Raw genomic sequence first — 12619 nt, forward strand, 5'->3', positions numbered from 1 at the left:
TCCAGTGTCCTCACCGTTTGATTTATGGAAGTTTCGCCCCGTTGCGGAAGTAGATCAAGGCGGGCGAACGCGAACCTGTTTTACTTCAGATGTGGTATCGGGAAAACTTGGGAGACGTGCAAAGGGGGAGTCCGCAAGGTGAAAATTAGTACTAATTCTGAACCCAAGACAATTAATTTACTATCACAATATCCAGATGCTAACAGCTATGGGACTCAACAAACAAAACTATTCATTCTAGCAAACTTTATTTTGTTGCATATGAGAAAGTATGTAGCGTTGCAGTTGTGTCTTCCGTTGTAGTTATGTCCTCACATCTAATAACCAATAGAATGCGGTTTTATTTCTTCCAATCAAAGTGCGTTGTGAACGTGTCTTCTGCGTGTCACTTCCCAACGCAATGCAAAATTGTGAGACTATCGTTAAGTTTTCCGCGCTCGAAGGTTGAGAATTTCATGGGCTATTCTTGTTTCATGGGCTTATCCTTGATGCCTTTTGGGACACTTCGGATTGTTGAAAGATTAATATTCTTGTTGCGTTTTTAAGCGCGAAGTATCAGTGAAATTTTCTTCGATACGTTGGAAAGGTTAGGAAGACGAGAATTTGACATTGCCTCGTAGCTTCCCTTATTGGTTTGGAGTGTGCTGGTGATCGAAGTTGTGCTTTTTTGTCGGAACTACTAAAGGAAGGTAAGGTTTCGGTTACATTTTATGCTAGTATTTTGTTAAATTCAAATATTACAACCATTCTTCAAAGATCACGTTCAAGTTTTGGGCTTAATACTGTAGATTTCATGTGACAGCATGGCGAAGCGTGCGAGTAACTACTAACTTGGATTCATTGAATCCTTCAGTGTCGAGGGCTGATTTTTATATTTTGCGTGGGACATGTAAAACTAGATGTTACATAATTGAAAAACAGGGCAGATCTCGGTGTTTCAATGCCCAAAAATGTGTGATTTTCTCCATGTCATTGTGCCTACAATGATGGCTATCATGGATACAGTGGAAGACATGTATTCATTGTAAATGTATGGGACTACGCAAAAATTCAACCTCTGGTATGGTTGATGTCAAATATCACATATCCTGGGAGGTTAACTCACAAACTGCTAACTCGTATGATGAAGATCTGGTCTCTTTCATAAAGGATAGGGTGCTGTCTCCCAATGCTCTCCAACAAGTAACAGTTGGGTTACAATATATTAAATCATTCTCTTTGCTCACCCAGAAGGGACAGAATTGCAGCAAAATTACTCTTCACTTCATAATTAGTGCTTTGCTATTTAAATCAGTGGCTGACATATGCTACTTTCTTTATTTTGATCAATTTAGAGTAAAGTCCCCTGTACCAAATTATAAGGAATATGATAACAATATGTATGTTATATGTTACCACATTATCCATACTTTTTCAGCTATGTTTCACAAACATTAAAATGAAATAAACACTAATTCATGCAGAAATGAATACTTAATTCAATACAGACTATTGCCTACTATTAGCAATTATTGCTCCTACATGTGTTAGCAAGAACTTGGTCTTGTTGGCATTCATTGTGAGCATTTGGCGATCTGTATATTAGTGGAGAAACTCTCTGCAACTATCTTTGCTAAGAAAATACCAATCCTTTCACCCTTACTAAATATCATTCATACAGGCATGGATGAGAACCAGCAGCAAAGCAAAGAAAACAAAAGTGCTGATGAGGTGGTAAGCTCTATTCTAAACATTTTCTTGGCGAATTATGCACTAGTTATAAAAAGGTATATGTTGTGCTTAATTTTTTTCCTTGGTATAAACATCATTTTCCTTTGGTTTTGTTAATGATATGAATGAAAAATGCATTTTGTGTAAAGAAAGATAAAATTTAGCTCCTAGCCTAAGTTATGATGAGATGATGTGTCACTATCAATTTGGCCTCTATTAAAAGTAAAAGAATTAAACTAAGGATAAAACTAAACCACAGCATACCTATACTAAACCCTCAGCCTATTTGTATCAATATTACTATTTTTCTTGTGTTCACCCAATAGATTCAATCCACTCACAGACAAATATGGCACCTGTGCATTTTACTATTACTCTTAGGCTAAGGCACTCGTAGAAAGCAATATTTCACAAAACAACAACATTATGTATGCAAGGTTTAAATTTTTCAGACCTTTACTGCTTGTTTTTATGATTGGTTCCAGTATTTTCTTGCACAAAGAGTTCTGGTTGAATGTACCAGTCACCATGTTTTTTGGTATGGTGGTTTACAGTAATTGTTGTATGAAGTAACCTTCACCAATATTAATTTTGTGAACTTGTCACTGACAAAGAGTTAGTTCATGATTAGACATTGATCGTTTCATTAATTGCCATGCTCTACATTTATCATTGAAGTACTGATTAACTCCTTTGCCATCAGTAATTGCATTAAAGATACTGTGTTAGAAATCACAGCACTGTACCCCAAAATCTAATGTCGTCCTCAGCACAATCTCATTTTTTGAGCAAGGCAAAAGTAAAAATCAAACAAGACCACACAGACATCATCACAGAGACAACATTGCTATGTATAATGTTTATATAGTTAGTTACATAAAAGGTACTCTATTCATTAATTCAGTGTCAATACTCACCCTCGTAGCAGCTATAATTTTTAGCCAACTTGGGAAATAGTGGCCTAAAATGGACCCTTTTGGACATCTGAACTTTTAAATTTCCAGGGGAAGGTTCCCCAGACTTTGCCATCCAAGTGGGAATAAATGGCTGTCACACTGTCATTTTGGTCCCTCCCAGCTGCTCAAACGTTGTCCCTCCTTTCCACAATCTTACCAAAGCCCCCATATGTGTAGTAATAAAAACATTGAAGTGAAGTGTGCTATCTCAGCAAGAGGTGATAATCATGCACACTTTTAAGTGAGTCATCATAGCAGATGTTTGGTGAGGTATTGCATTCTGTGCTCAAAATCTAGTTCATGTAGACCTGGGAAAAAAGAATGGGGTGTAGCAGCCATTCATGTTGTTTAATTGCTCTAAGCTCTAATTCGATACTACTGTTCATTTGGCTATCTTTCTTGCCAATACTGTTTCGTTATTTGAGTTTTCTTGAAGACACTTCCCATTGAGAAGAAGCATTATATGTGTTTACAAATTAGAAGTAAAGAAAAGTGAAAAAAAAATAGGAGAGTGACAGGATGGTATCAAAGACAGTGGTACAATTTTTTTTTGCAGGGGGGTCATTTTTTTATTTTTGAATCAGAGTTTTAGCCTAAGTATGTCTAAGTTTCTACACTTGTTGTTTAGTCTTGTGACTTCTTGCTTTAAGAAGTGAGGTAAAATTGTTTGAATTTGTTTTTTTCATTACAGCCACTTGAGTCTGTAAATGGAAAGAAAACACTGAAAAATGACGGTAGGGAATACATTGCTTGCACTATAAAGTATTGAAAGTAATTTGCAACTCTCCATATTTGTTATTTGTAATTGACATGCTTTGCACAGGTGTTGTGGGGTTAGTGGAGAAGTTAACTGTATTTCAAAAATTAAATCACTTTAAATTGCAGTGAAAGCTATTCCAACTTTAGATGCCAATATCTAGACAACCAATTAGAATATCAAAAAAGCCTATTACACTTTTGTTGACTGACGCCTTGTGAATAGGACTGTGCAGCCAATTAGTTCGTGCTGCAGCATCCCATACGCGATAAATTTAAAAATAGAAGACCCTTCGGTCGTTTCACGCCTTACCGGATCCTGACACTTCCTTAAAAGAAAAGTTGCTTGAAGTCTATTTTTATTGCAAACTGCATTTATGAAGCTTTCTTCTGATATATCGTTTGCTAGGATTGTAGTGAAACTGGTGCGCGAACGAATTTTTTCCCAAAGGACACCCGCAAAGGGAAGTAACCTTAAGCTTGTCGCATGCGATTAAGTCGTACCGTATATATCGGCCCTAAACACAAAAATTATACATGACTTTTATATATCGAAGTGAATACTCTGATACATCCTCTTATGTTTTTCTTTATATGCCTGGGAGCCGAGCAAACTGATAACTACCCATATTCTCTCGTTCTCTTTAAAATAGAATTGTTGATCAATTTTTGCTGAGTTGGCTACCATGGCCCGAGATGGAGGATCACGTGGTGAGATAAACTAATTTTCTTCTCTGCTGTCCTGAGAAGGTTTCCTATACTTTCAGAATAGAACAGAATTCTGGCTACCCTAACAACTCAACAGAAAATCGTCACTTTTAAATTAAATGTTCTAAGGGAGTCCTTGAAATTGCTTGGAGGTTTATCGCCTATCATGAATTAAAAGCAGTGAACAAGGCTGTAATGAATTCCACACAACTCCAGATGAGGGTTTCTGGTGTAGTGAAGTACTGGTGCATTTCATCCCTTAGAAGCAATCAAACTACTGTTTTGTCACTTTTAACATTACTTAAAAATTAATAATCGATGACTTAGATGTCATGCATATCAAAGAATATTGGCACGGAAAGAGGTACTCTCTTTAATGGTTCATGTGCATATTCTAGGATGAGCTTTATTGTATCTCTAGTGTGAACATTGGTGGTGATATTTTTGACAAAGGCCATCATTGAACGGTCATGTTTACGGGTTTTGAAGGAAAGATTAAACCACAGAGGCCCAGGGCTAAACAGTTTCGTAAAATGTTGTTGTATATTGATATTACTGAGTGATACATTTCTTATGTTTGAAGAGCATGTCATTAACATGGACTGGCTTGAAAGGGAAATAGTTATGGAAGAGGAACTGGAAAGAGGAAGAGAAGAAAAAAGAAAAGGTGATGAGCAAACGAAAAGAGAGGAATAAATAAAGAGAGAAGAACAAAGAAAGAGAGAAGAACGAAGAAAAAGAGAAAGGGAATGGAAAGTGCAACAGGAGAGGGTAAAAAGGTTAGGAAGAAAAAGAGAGAGACGTCAAGAGATGAGAGGCGCGGAGTTAGAGAGAGGAAGAGTGGGCGTAACGGCAAAAGAAAGGACCCGGGATGAAATTAACAGAGGAAGAGATAAGAGAAGAGGTAAGTGTAAAACCAAGCATTAAGCAAGTGTTGACTGACTGTAAAAGGTCCCATTTCAGTGGCATGTCTAACAAGTCGCTTGGGGCTTCTTTCCAAGTGACCCTTAAATGATAAGATTACACACAGCACACGATTGTAGTGAATGTGTAGATGAAGTGTTGTGTTTAATCATATCTATCTCGCTCAAATATCTAGAGGAAACACTTTGGTTGAAGGAGACAAATCTTACAGTTTTAATTTGATAGCTATGGCAACATCAAAATCTTGTGAAAGATAGGAGGAGAAAGCATTGTAGGAACGGTCAAAATTCTGGTACGGGTATTTCATGAAGACGAATAATAAATGTATACACGACTGTTGGTGTGTCTGGTGCCAAAAGATTACCTTTTGTCTAACCCTGACCCAAAAGGTTTTATCGTTTGAGTCTAAGGTGAGGCCAGATGATGCTCACCTGAGGCAGGACTTTTAATTGGGACTCTGTGTTTTTTCCGGCTCTACTCAGAGAGGTTAAAGTTACAGGACATTTTTCTGGAAAACTTCCCTTCCCTCTTATTTGGACTGCAACAACATTGTGCTTGTCTGTAATTTTCTCATTTATATTTTTATTCCAGTTCGGTGTCACAAGTGTCGAGGGTTTGGCCACGTACGTGCCGAATGCCCAACGAGACGCGGCCCGGTTGTGCCCCACCAAGATCAAGATCAAGGAAAAGAAGTGATAGTTAATAATTATCATTTTCACGCCTCTCTTGACAATGTACGATTTCACTAATAAGTTTAGTCAGTTATCTTACATTGCCAAGAGGTTTATTTTATACTTTAATACTAATATTCAATTAATTAAAAACGTACACGTGATTTATCAGTATTATAAATTTAATGTATATTGTTTCTTTTTTTATTTTTACGTGATCGAAAGACATTAAATATTTGGAAGAGAAACTTAAAACTTGTCCTTTGCTTACATAGATTTTTCTTTTGTTACGCCCTACTAAGTGACTCTTGATGTCATGTCAAGTTCTCCATTGGTTCCACAAGTAAACAGACACCATGCACTAAACCCTTTAATTATTCTGTTACGGTGAATAGTACCCGTGGGCCTCTTCGTAGATGTTCACTTTGCTTATAACGCAAAGATAAATCAATAGTTTGCCGTCAATGTATGCACATGCATCTGTGTATACAGAGACTTCTGGGGAAATTTCTCATTGCCTGAAAAGATTTTTAACGCTAAACTGACTTAAATTCCAAGGGTGTGAGGAATATGCAGACCTTTTTCAACAATCAGAACATCACAGTGGTAAAACATAACACCAAAACTTGCAGACTGATAAACTGATATATTATAGGGAAGGCTACATTCTCTTTTCCAGCAAAATAATCTCCTCAGACTCAGTGATATTTGTCGAATAATCCCCAGGCTTTGTGCAGGGGATTCTACAGTGTACCGGCTAAAATTATTGACCTCACCCGAGGGTAAGCTTTCATTGAATGTGGAAATTCTCAAAAAATGAAACAAATTCTGACAATTTATCCAGCGAGTAGAATATATCTTAACATACCAAATCCAATCTTCACCCCAATTTTCTATTTTCTCAATCAACTCTAGAAACACGTGGTTAATTGTGACTATTCATCCTACAAGTAGATAATATCACAACTTTTCTATATCCAATCTTTACCCCGATTTGTTCAATTAACTTTAGAAAAACGGGGTAAATCGCGACAATTCGAGTGGTTAATATCATAACTTGCAATATTCAATCTTTACCCCTGATTTTCCATTTGTTCAATGAATTCTAGAAAAACGGGATAAGTTCTGACAATTCATCACGCAAGTGGAATATAACCTTAGTTGTCATGTCAAATCTTTACCCCAATTTTCTTTGTTTTAATGAATTAGTTCTAGAAAAACAGGGTAAACTCTGAGAGTTCATAATACCCTTAGCTCCCATATGCCATCCTTCACTCCGAGTTTCCAATTTTGCCATATCAAATCTTTACCCTTATTTTCCATTTTTTTTTTCGTTTATTAGAGACAAATAAGGTTAAATCTTACAATTAATCCCACCTGTAGGATACATCATAGCTTTTCATAGTCAATCTTCACCCCGATTTTCCGTTTCTTGGGTAAATTCTGGAAAAATGGGGTAAAATCTGAGTATTCATCCTTTAAGTGGAATACATCCTAACATGTCACATTCAATCTTTGTCCCGGTTTTTTGCTTTTTTTCCAAGAATTCTGTACACAATGGGGTAAAAAAAGGACAATTCATCCTACAAGTGAAACATATCCCAACTTGTTATGTGTAATCTTTACCCGATTTTCCGTTATTTTCAGAGAATTCTAAAAAAACAATTCATCTCATAAAAGAATGTATTCTAACGTGCCGAATTAATTTTTCAATGAATTCTGAAAACGGGCTAAATTGTGTCCATTCTTCTTTAAACTGAAATAAATTATAACTCGGGACATCCCTAATTTTCCATTTTTTTTTTCTAATTAATTCCAGAAAAAGGGGGTTAATTCTGAGAATTCGTCCCGTAAGTGGAATACATTTTAAGTTTCCATATCCAATCTTCAACCCGGTCTTCTATTTTTATTTCAAAGAATTCCAGAAAAACGGGGTAAGTTATAAGAATTTATAGCGTAAGTGGAGTATATCCTAAGTTGTCATGTCTTATCTTGACCCCGATTTTCCTTTTTTAATGAATGAATTCAAGAAAAAGAGGGTAAACTCTGAGAATCCATGCTACAACTTCCCAAATGCCATCTTTGCTCCGATTTTCCATTTTTTTTAGTGAATTCTAGAGAACAAGGGTAAATTCTTAGAGTTCATCCCGCAAGTGGAATGCAACCTGTACGTTGTCTTGTCAAATCTTCCCTGATTTTCCTTTTTTTTAATGAATTAATTATACAAAAACGGGGTAAACTCTGAATTTATGCTAATAGCGGATAATTCCCGTAGTTCCCTTATGCCATCTTTACTCTGGTTTTGCAATTTTTTTTTCAAGGAATTATAGAAAAACGGGGTGAATTCTAGTAACTCATCCTCCAAGTGGAATATATTCTATTGACCTGCCACATCTAATCTACTTTACCCCGATTTTCCATTTTTTTTTGGATGAATTATAGAAAAACGGGGCACATTATGAAAATGCTTCCACCAATTGGAATTTATCATGTTTATCCTACTGACTTGGCATATCCTATCTTTACCCGATTTTCCATTTTTTTTTTTCAGTAAATTCTAGAAAAACGGGGTACATTCTGAGAATTCACGCTACAACTGAATAATACCCTAAGTTCCCATATGCCATCTTTACCCCTATTTTCCATGACTTTTTTCAGCGGTGAAATTCTATCGTTAGCCCCCCCAAAATAAAGCGATACGCAATAACTTAATTGTAATTAGGAGTTTTTTTATAACACCCGCTTTCAGTTATTATTAACGTCCATAGAAATTCAAAACTTAGGCACAACAACATGCTATAAAATATATTCTTCCTCTTTAATTGTAGTTATTCCCCAATGAAGTCTCAATTAGAGACGAAACGCGTCCGAAATAAACGAGAAGCTTACAACTACAAAAAGTGTTTCTTTGTGCGGCTCGCTAGTCTTAGTTAAAAATGAAAGATAGAAAAAATTGCAAATTTTAAAAGAAGTTTATGTTCTTAGTGAATTCTAGAAAAGCGGGGTAAATTCTGAGAATTCTTCCTTCAAGTGGAATTGATCCTAGGGTGCCAAATCCAATCTTTAACCCGATTTTCCATTTTTTTTTCAATGAATTCCAGAAAAACGGTATGAATTTTAAGAATTCGTCCCCCAAGTGGCTAATACCCTCAGTTCCCATATGCCATATTCACCCCGATTTTCCATTTGATAGGTGAATTTTAGAAAAACGAGGTAAATTCTGAGCATTCTTACTACAAGTGGATAATAGCCGAAGTACCCATACGCTATCTTTACCCCGATTTGTGATTCATTCCAGGACTTCTACTTTTTCTCGACTTTGAAAAGGCCTTCGACACGGTAGAATAGTCTTTTCTTCCAAAAACTTTACAGTGTTACAATTTTTGGCAATCTGCTATCAACTGGAAGCTCTTTTACCATAATACAGAAAGCTGCATTCTTAACAACGGTTGGTCTAGCAACTTCTTCAAACTTGAAAGGGGGGTAAGGCAAGGCTGCCCTCTCTCTCCGTATCTCTTTATTCTCTGTGTAGAAATACTAGCCGAAACAATACGGCAAAATAAAAACATTAAGGGCATAAAAATAAACGAACAAGAAGTAAAAATCAGTCAATACGCGGATGATACTACCCTTATTTTAGATCGATCGCCCGCCTCTCTAACAACCTCCTTACAAATATTAGACTTTTTCAGCGAGATTTCTGGTCTCCGATTAAATAGCAAGAAAACTGAAGCTTTGTGGATCCGTGCGAATATTCGAAACGAAACACATCTCAGACCCGACAAAGATTTCAAATAGGTAAAAGATAAGGTTAAGGCTCTAGGCGTATGGCTCTCCACCAACCCCAAAACCACTATAGAAGCTAATTACAACGAAAAACTAACCAAAATCAGAAACAGCTTAAGCTGCTGGGAACTGCGCCGTTTAACCTTCACAGGACGAAATTGCAAGAATCCGTAAACGGAAACGTGGCAGAAACATGTTAAACCGTTCCGGAAACACGACGGATAACCTGTGTTTCCGTTACCGGTTTCGTGACGTTTTCTCGCGTTTCCGTTGCTGCGTATACAACGGAACCGGACCACTTTTACGTAAACATAACGGAAACATGGAGTTGCATGTTTCCGCCACGTTTCCGTTTACGGATTCTTGCAATTTCGTCCTGTGCTTATTAGGAAAAATTACAGTTTTAGAAAGCCTTGTTGCCTCTCAACTGGTTTACATCCTGTCCCCTCTGCCGTCCAACCACAGCGCTCTAACAGAAATAAATAATATGTTCTTCAATTTTGTATGGGATGGCAAGGGAGACAAGGTAAAGCACAACATAATGATCAACTACTACGAGAACGGAGGGTTAAGGATGATTGATATCAAAATTTTCAACAAAGCTCTTAAATCAAGTTGGATAAAAAATATCTAGATCCGGAAAATCAAGGAAAATGGAAACTTTTGTTTGACTATGAATTACAAAATCTAGGTGGTGTCGAATTTTTTCGTACCAACCTTAATAAACAAGATCTGTTAAAAACTATAAAAACTGCAAAGGCCTTTACTTCAGAAATACTCCACATCTGGTCAGAAATCTCACTTGAAACTAATTTCTCCTCCATTGATCAGCTAAAGGCGCAAAGTCTATGGCATAACTCTCTTATACGTGTCGGTAACAAACCTGTATATTATCGTTCATGGTCTGTAAAGGGAGTTAAAACAGTGGGCCATTTGATGAATGATGCGAATAGTTTCCTATCTTTCTCTGATTTTAAAGAGCTTTACGACACTAAAACAAACTTCCTTACTTTTCAAGGCATCTCATCAGCTGTTAAGGCCTTACAAAAAAGCAATGAAGCTAACTTCAACAGCTGTAATACTGCATACGAAACTACCTTCGACACCTTCCTAAAGACGACAAAACCAAAAAGACTAACATATAAAATTCTGACGAGCAACAGAATGCATGCTCGAAACACCAGATAATGTCGACTGGATGGCAGTTTACAGAACTCCTTTTCTGTGCACAAAAATCACAAAATTGATTGTTTTTCAATATAAGCTACTGCACAGAAGACTAGCCACCAACACTTTTCTTACCAAGGTAAACCTTAGGGACAATGAGCAGTGCACTTTTTGTAAAAGTGAGAAAGAGACTCTCATCCACCTATTTTGGACTTGTGATATATCCAACCGTTTCTGGCAAGGTCTTAAACAATGGATAATTAACCTTGGAGAACCTTTCGCAGAAATTTTCAATCTATCGCCATTTATAGTACTAGGGCTTAAGCCACACAAAAACAAGAAACTAAACTTCCTTTTTGTGGTCACTAGATATTTTGTATGGATATGCAGAATGCGCAACATCTCTCCGGAAATAAAAACTTCCCCCTCTTCTTCTCACATTATAATGCATAAATCATTATTATAAGAAAAACCATGCTTAAAACAAGCACAACACGCATTAACTTAGTATTTTCTTTAATTCTGTTTACATATAATTTGATGTTTGTATCCTTTTTTCCTGCACTTTTTTGTTTTCTTTTAAACTACCTTCTTTTCTATAAATTGTGAGTAGTGCACTCTGGCTGTAAACGCTTTTTTGTTTTTTTCTTTTCTTTTCTTTAATATATAGTTATTTGTTTAGTCGCTCTTCAACCAGTATTGTTTTAAATATTGTATTGCACTGTAACGTACGTATTTGTAAAAAACAAAAAACGTAAGCTATAGATGTAACTGTACTGTAAGTTATTTTCTGTAGCCGTGATATAAGTAATATAGCTGTAATTAAAGTAATATAGTTGTTTTTGTATTAAAAAATAAATTAAAAAATTTATGAAAAATAAATAAAAATATTGTGACAGTCAGATTTAAAAAAAAAATATTTACCCCGATTTTCCATTTTTTTCAACAAATTCTAGAAAAACAGGGTAAAATCTAAGAATGCATCATCCAAATTGAATAGATCCCAAGTTGCCATATTCAACTTCAACCCGATTCTCCATTTTTTTTCAATGAATTCTAGAGAAACGGGATTAATTCTGCGAATTCATCGGCAAGTGGCTAACCGATTTACCCCGATTTACCATTTGATCAGTGAATTCGAGAAAAACGGGGTAAATTCTGAGCATTCATGTTACAAGTGAATAATACCCGAAGTTCCCATATGCTATCTTTACCCCGAATTTCCATTTTTTTTCAGTGAATTTGGCAAAAAACGGGGTAAAATCTGAGAATTCATCCTCCAAATAAAAAGGATCCCAAGTTACCATATCCAATCTTTAACCCGATTTTCCCTTTTTTTTCAACGAATTCTAGAAAAACGGGATAAATTCTACGAATTCATCCGCAAGTGGCCAACACGCTAAGTTCCCATATGCCATCTTTACTCAGATTTTCCATTTGATCAGCGAATTCTAGAAAAACGGGGTAAATTCTGTGAAATTCATTCTTTAGGTGGAATATATCCTACTGACTTGCCATAGCCAACTTTACCCCGATTTTCGATTGGATCATTGTGTGAATTTGTCACAAACGGGGTAAATTATGACAAATCCACCCAAACGTGCAATAAATCCAACAATGATCTAGAAACAGTACTAAAAAAAGAACAGCTAAAATCAGCGGGACCGCAATAAAATCACATCACAATCTACTACTTCAAATTTTTACGGAGGGCTTAGTGCGATACAGCAAAAACCTACAATATTTAAAATAAACAACCAAAGGCCAAACTTCTGTGATTCAAGGAAGACTTCGTGACGCGACGCAGACAAATTATCACAACTTTGACCTCTCAGTCGATCTCACCTCCAGCAGATCAGCGAAGCGTCAAAAATATATAATTTCATGCCGACGAACCATAATCTATGATCTTCAGCTATTAAACAAAATAAAACAATTGTG

General features: G+C 36.2%; 1 long non-coding RNA gene across 2 annotated transcripts; it reads left to right on the forward strand.

Moving 5' to 3' along the window:
• The first annotated feature begins 51 nt into the window (after window positions 1-51).
• On the forward strand, window positions 52-5964 carry LOC149035802 (uncharacterized). 2 transcript variants are annotated; one of them, XR_016182564.1, is made up of 6 exons: window positions 52-689; window positions 1661-1713; window positions 3358-3400; window positions 4076-4133; window positions 4714-5034; window positions 5646-5964. It is a non-coding gene; the product is annotated as an uncharacterized LOC149035802 (long non-coding RNA). The 2 variants fall into 2 exon arrangements; XR_016182563.1 differs by lacking the exons at window positions 52-689; window positions 1661-1713 and having other exon boundaries at window positions 2744-4133.
• The last annotated feature ends 6655 nt before the right edge of the window (window positions 5965-12619 follow it).

Source organism: Pocillopora damicornis, chromosome 13, assembly GCF_964200805.1.
Source record: "Pocillopora damicornis chromosome 13, jaPocDami1.2, whole genome shotgun sequence".
NCBI classification, from domain to species: domain Eukaryota; kingdom Metazoa; phylum Cnidaria; class Anthozoa; order Scleractinia; family Pocilloporidae; genus Pocillopora; species Pocillopora damicornis.